Raw genomic sequence first — 7,260 nt, forward strand, 5'->3', positions numbered from 1 at the left:
AGCTATCAAAGATAAATTAAGAGATCAAAAGCCCCCTTATAGCCACCAGAACTGAAGATGTTTGTTCGCTGAAATTCAGAAGTAGTACCACTTTACCACTGAATAAGTTTCACTGGTAAAGTCACAGCACTCAATAATGACTATTTTTTCATAATTCTGTTTACCCCACAAGGTTACCGTGGGAAATAAAAGATAAAAAACACACTTGGCTGTTGCAATTCATGTTAATACAATGACTACAGTAAGCATTTCATGGTAGTATATTTGTTCTGGTACCTTACACGTAATACGATATATAAAATGTTTTTGTTTGTTCAAGAGAGAATAATCTCTCCATTTACTTATTCACTATAGACACATCACACCCATCACTATATATTGTGACATTACCACTGTAAAGATCATATTATAGCCCTGCCAGGAAAGGCAATATGATTCAAGAAGAACATGATGGTAATAAGCAAAAAAGCCAAAACAATCTGCAGAATTCAGTATTTACACCTGTCCTCACCTATCCTCAGCTGTGCACTAGGCTGCTTTTTGGCCTCCCGCTCCCCCACATAAAGCCACAAACAACCTGTTCTCTTTCTGTAGGTGCACATACAGCTCTGAGATTAATTTTGTGATTGACATCAATAAATCGCACTTCAGGTGGAGATCTAAAAGCACTGTGTAAATGTAAAAATAACATTCAAAAATTGCCCATGAAAAGAATAGCAAATTCAAGAGACTTACCTATATTCAGAGCAAAATACTCAAGTCTTATTTCACTCAGAGGGAGAGGTGGCCTCAATGCAGTTTTCAAGAATTTTCAGGTACCAAACTTCCAGAACTTTTGTATTTCAACAAGATTTTCTACTCCAAATTTCCCCTACAAAAACGTGGTTGAAACATGCATCTGTCTGTATGAAAACAGATTTTGCTAGTGCCACCTCCTGGTGATAACAAAAACCTGAAAAATCATGCAGTAAACTGAATATTCTCAAAACAAAGTAAAGTGAAAATGTAATCGCTCAGCCTGGTTTGGCTTGCTTTATGATGGCTTGACCTGAGGCCATCAAATCTTCCTCTCCCCCTTCTTTCCTGAAGGGGGATACGAAACTGAATAGTCATATTTAGGATGGCATTAAGTGCAGATGCAGAACCATCCTTTAATCAGTGACTATGGAGAAAGAAAAAATAAATGCTGCATTCCTGGAACAGTCACCCTCTCAGAAAGGTACATCTGCCGTGGTTTTACCCTTTGGTGATTTTGCTTTTCAAAGGCATACTGAGATCTCCACTGTAGGGAGTCCGGTTGTGAGCTTGCTGTAGCCTCCCCATCCAGCTTGCTCATGGTGTTTTTGCAGCCTTCCAGCTAGAGGTACCCTTTGGATGCTACTAACAACAGCAAGCTGCCATCATGGCAAAAACAGGTGTCATAAAGCTACTGATAAATACACCCTATCACTCTCAGTTGGTTTGCCCCAGTTTGAAAAGTTAATATTTTGTCTAAGAAAATTATAAAATATGAGCTTTAATTAAATCTACCCCTTCACTATACTGCATTTTGGATAGCTGCAATTAATTTTAAAGCTCACTGTCCAGACTCACAAAGCAGAGGATAAAGGTATACAACTGGGTATGAGAGAAACTAAATTACACTTTTAACGTCGAATGGGTAACCGTTGGCAGGATGCCTAATACTCTTGAGGGATTTTTACAGTTCTGTGTAAAGTAGATCCTTTTTGGCACAAAGCCTAACACTCATCAGCGAATTTTTCTAAGTTGCCTGAGGCCTTTATAACACATAGTCCAACATGCACCCACCAGTTATTTTTGTTTTTTTAAAACACTTCATCCTCAAACAAAATTCTGAATGCTCAAGATAAGAACTGTAGAAGTACACAGTTGAAGTCAATGTAAATCACTGCCTTCCACAATTTGTGTTCAAGAGTTGCCTGAACATCATGAACCAAGCCTGAAACACAACAGATAGGAAAAAAGATTCAACCTGAAATAAGCGCTCTAAAGCAGTGTCTTGCAACAGGAATCTGTGCACCACCTTTTACACAAAAATGAAGTAAGCTTCTTCTGCATCCTATAAGAGTGACACCAAGAACCACAACAAGCCTTCTCAAACCTGACCAGGACTGTCGGTTACTCAGCCCTAAAACTAATTGCAGAATTAAACTCAGGGAGTTTCATGTTATCAGCTGTGCCCTTTTTCAAAGACCTAGACCAGACAAAAGAATCCACCGAGACCCATCCTTGCTGTCTTCTGAATGGACTCTGAATGGACAATTGCCAGAGCTGCAAGCAATTATTTCCTTGCCTTGATGGATCCTGGGTTGTTTTTCAGGCATATGAAGGCCACTGAAGCATATACAAAGCTGGAAAATGTGTCATGCTGCATAAAACCAAGATCATTATCAATCACTTTGCTGTACCTAAACACTGTCAATAATCAAGCTTTAAAACTGCTGATAATTGATTACAGAAAACAACTGAAAAGGAAAATAAGTCTTGAGCCAAGCTTTCTGCATAAAGAACTGCATAGAATACTGATGAACATCTTTTTTTTCAGACTGCACCAAGTGATACATAAAAAAACAATACTAGAGAGCAAAATAAGTATGTTAAAGCGATTTCAAGTGTGGCTCAAGCTGCTTACTGATTAACACTTCTGCATATAACATTCCTCACAGACCTGCGTGGTTATTGTTCAAAAGTGAACAAGGCTCTCTTGGCAACTGGAGACGAATGATCTTCCCTGAGCAAGTTCACAGTTTTCGCACAGCTTAGTGACATTGGAGCTGCTGCTTCTTTCAGAGACTCCACCGGAAAAAAAATTAAATTCCCAAGATTTAATGCCTGTCAACTATTTCCAGGATAAGGAAGACCCTTAATGATCTCCATCAAGAGATGGAGATGAACACATGAACATGAATGTCAGCTGACTCACTTTACTAGAAAAAAAATTACAGTAATACTTGCAGGAAAATAGGGAATGAAATACACAATCAGTTCTTATGTCAAGGAACAAATTTAACACTTCAGGAAACACAGAAATTGAAGATGACAGCTGTCTTTTCAATGGCCCTGATAAGGAGAACAAAAGGTGTCCATGCCCATCTGCACAAGTTTCTTCATTTATTATTAACAAATGTCCAGATTTGCTTCTTCAAGTCCCATCTCAAGTGCGCTCATGTCAAGTCTTCACCACTATAGCATCGTCTTAGTCACATACGCAGATGTTGATTACACTGGTGGAACAAAAGGCCAGACCGGTTTTCAAGGCTTGAATTCCTCATATCTGCAGCATCACCTGCTGCAGGGGGAACAGGGGACGCAAGCAGACGGCTACAGCTACAGCTGTCATGACTTAAGAGCTGCTCTCAATTTCTAGAAAGTCTTCCCAGACATACCAGTTCAAACCACAATCACAATAAGGGAAACCAGAAGCCAGGCTGACAGGCTGCCATTCCCATGTCTGTGTTGGACCTCTCCATGGGGTTATGAACACGATGTCTGGAGATACAGCACTGACCACAGGGATTGAGAATAAGGATACAGCTCCCTCAGCACGACCCTCCCCCTAGTGGTTCTTATGAATGATGCTGAGGGGAAAACACCGAACTACTCCACACAATCCCCTTCCCTAATAACCTACACCAGCAGCGATGGCCTTCAAAAACATGTAGAAGAGCTAGTAGGTTTTCTAGAAAACAAAATACTATTTGCATGTGTATGAAGTGCATGACAAGCTGGTAATAAATCCTTGACATCACCACAGTTAGATCACAGTTCTAATTTGAACTATTCAAAATTTAAACACTTTTAAAAAATCACCTTCTTAGTAGAGCACTTGCTAGAATGCTGGGGTATTTTTTTAATTATATTATTTTTCATTGCAAGACTTTCGTCAAAAGATATGCATTCAAGAGAGAAGCTGAAGACCAGTGCTGGCCAGGTTACGGTTCTTGTGTCTTCCTCCACTGTTCTCACCCCTTTCCCTTTCTGCTCATTCTTGGCTGATATCTCTCCAGCTCACTTTCACCTAGGTGGATACTGTCAGTGAAGATCTCTTTCTAGGTTAGAGTAAATCTAAAAAGTGTGAAACTGAGTATTCAGAAAAAAGCGGTCAGATATATATATCAAACAAAATTAAAGACTGTAGATTTCCAATGCCAAATATGCATATTGTTATGTCTGCATTTTGCGCCTAGTTTCTGTGTGAAAATATCTAATATGGGTACACAAAAATGTGCACTCTTAGAAAACAAAAAACAAATCTGTACCATCATATTTTTCTGTACTTAAAAAAAAATCAACCATTACTCTTTTCTTTTTCATATGCATACCGTAGTACTAGAAAGCAAATTATACCATCAGTACCACACACAAGGTAAAGCTACTGAAGTCAGAGATGCACACCAGTGGATGTTGAGACTTGCCTTTTTTCTCCATACAGTAACACAGCACAATGTGCTTCAGCTTCTCATCATGCACAAAAGCATAACACTTTCTCTTGGTGTGACTTAGGTGCCATCCTTTCTAAAAGACCTTTTTCTTTCAAAGTTTTGCAACATTATACAAGATAGAGAGAGTCTTCATGCAAAGTAAAGACTTGTGTGTTGTGGTTACTGTAGATTATTAACTGTTCTCTTTTTGTGAGCTCAGCACCATCTCCTGACAAAAAAATAAGCCTCTGCAAAAAACAAATCACACAACTGGACTGCCCCAGAATATTCTGTTATTTCATCCATTATAAACTGAAACTCCTGTTGTTGTAGAATGCAGGGAAACTATTCCAAAGCCACCAAGTCATTTCGTTGTGTATCTTGCTGCTTTTTACTATTCTATGTGTTTTCAAGTTGAAAAACAAACAAACAAACATACAAACCAAAGCCAACTTTAAATAATCCAAACCTCTATAATTGATATTGAAACAACTGTAAAAGGAAAACTGTTGTCTTCCTGAAATGAAGGTTTAGCTAAAATAAGTACCTACCAAAAGACATATCTCTCCATGTACCCAACACTAGAAAAGGATAAAATATGAAAGAGCTGTGCAAGCATAAACTGCATGAATAGTTCTGTAAGGTTTACGGTCTTGTTTACATATATGCTATGCTTTATATAGCACAGCAAGGTTCAAAGTCTTAGAAAATTATCTGGAGGTGACGAACTGAAGAGACTTAGCTATTCCATAGCACATGCATTCCCAGCATGTATGATCTTCAGTGCTACAAGTGGTCCTGCTAATAACAAGAGCTTTAAAGCATGAGGAATTACTAATCCCGACCCACAGAAACACAGAATCTGAAGTCCATTGCATCTGAAGGCCACAGTAGCTTGTTTATCCAGCACTGTTTATACATAAGCTTCCCTAACACCAGCCATTCAGCTGAATTCTCCATTTGCTGTCCCACAAAACAGCAGACTACTTAAGATAAGTGAGAGCTGATCAGGCCAAGAAGGAAAGATGGAAATGACAGAATCGAGGAACAGAGCAGTCAGGCACAGCTGATCAAGATCCCCAAACCAAGGACATTATACCAGGGGATGCTCTCCTCACCCTGTGATGCTGCTCTGCAACACATACTGCAGGTGGATCAGATGTAGGGCTATTTTAGAGATCCCAGCATGGATCCCTGGGTATTAGGCATGCAATTTTGAAGCCAGCAGGAAATCAGGCTCTACTTGTAGTGAAAGAGAGGAGAGAAACGTTCCTGCAAAGCTCATTATGTGAGGACTCCACCTCACTCCACTGTAGCAGAAGTATATGCTGCAAATCACACCCACCATCGCCACCAAAGCGAGCACCAGAGGGTGATCTCAGAGGTCACCCCATGAATATGTATGTGCATTACCACTGCTCTGACTCAGCAGAGCACTCAGGCATGCAGTTAACTTTCAACTTGTTCTGAAACGATACTGGTTTCAAGCCTGCAAGCACTGCTGAAGATGGATGGACTTCCTAAGGTTTCAAATGGAAGAGGCAAAGAAAAACAAAACGGAGGGAAGTAACACACTTGGAATAAGGCAGGAAATCTGTCTCCTTTTCTGCACTTTCACTAAGTAATCAAACTTTTTATTATTATTATTTTAAACTGTTTCTTTTCTATACTATAAATTCTCATGCCTATGTACATTCAGTTACAAAAGTGTGATACCACAACTCCTCAAAAATAGCATTCCCATCTCCAGCATGGCCAGAGATGAGAAGTACTGAAAATCTAAAAGTTCTATTTTGACTTCAAAGACCCAAGAGCAGACAGTCAAGTACTTTCTCTTAAATCTCCGATGCACAAACACTTAGTCACAGAGCACTAGCCTCCAAATCTTGCGAGGGCTACGCATCATTATTTTCTACAGCATAAACAGTGTTTCAAAAAAACAGATTGCAAATCCATGGTCAAGACATGCTCCAAAGTGCTTTACAGCTTGTCCAGCCTAAGCACTCCAAAAAGCATGACTACATTGCTGCTTTCACCTCTAAACAGCTGTTAGTCACCAGTGGAAAGTTGTGTTCATACATCCAAGGAGTATTTCTGATAGCACTCACAAAATTCTGGTGCCACAGAATATAAAGTAACTGTCTCGATTTGTTTAGTTAAGAGAATACGTTACCAAAACGAAGTCAAACTATGCTGTTCATAAATAATCTTAGGACAATTCAGGCGTTATGAGCACTTGCTGTGTAATGCAAAGCCCCTGGGAATAATCAAACAATTAATGACTTCCGTGGAAAACAGCAAAACATTTTGTTTCAGTAACTCTCCCTTTGTAGCAACAGAGTAGTAAAGAGATGGGATTCCATCTACTAAAACCAATACCATCTGGGAGCCTTACATTCACCTGTAGACAGTATTTCCAAATTCTTGCTGGTTTGCCTTTAAAGACTGCGGGGCTGGCAGTCCAGGGGCTGTGAGACTTGTAATAAAGGCTTCTCATTTGTAACCATTTACTTCCTGGGACTTAGAGCAGGAAGGTGAATAGTACTGTCAATGATGTTACAAGAAACAAAGTACAAGCACTATATGATCCGTCAGGGAAAATGAACAAAGCCAAGCAATGACTTCGAGCTCTAACACAGAGAAAACCTGCCTCTTCAAAAGCTGAAGTTTGCAATAAGGTCAGCTGCCTTCACATTAGCTAAACCAGCCATGAAATGAAGTGAATGCTGATCCAAGTGCAAGAAAGCAGCCAGGAGTGAATAGGCTCCCTGATAGGAAGTTGTCATTAGGATCAAAACGGCTATCACCCCTTTTTCTC

The 7,260-nt window shown here is 39.6% G+C and overlaps 1 protein-coding gene across 1 annotated transcript in view; it reads right to left on the reverse strand.

Annotated features, from left to right (window-relative positions):
• GLIS3 (GLIS family zinc finger 3) overlaps positions 1-6,994 on the reverse strand; it is a gene marked incomplete at its 3' end in the record, with an annotated part of 159,024 nt that extends 152,030 nt beyond the window's left edge. The window contains exon 1 of the mRNA XM_080361972.1: positions 6,852-6,994. The remainder of the gene's footprint in view (positions 1-6,851) is intronic.
• Positions 6,995-7,260: the final 266 nt, after the last annotated feature.

Source organism: Nesoenas mayeri (genome assembly GCF_963082525.1).
Source record: "Nesoenas mayeri genome assembly, chromosome: Z".
Lineage (NCBI taxonomy): Eukaryota > Metazoa > Chordata > Aves > Columbiformes > Columbidae > Nesoenas > Nesoenas mayeri.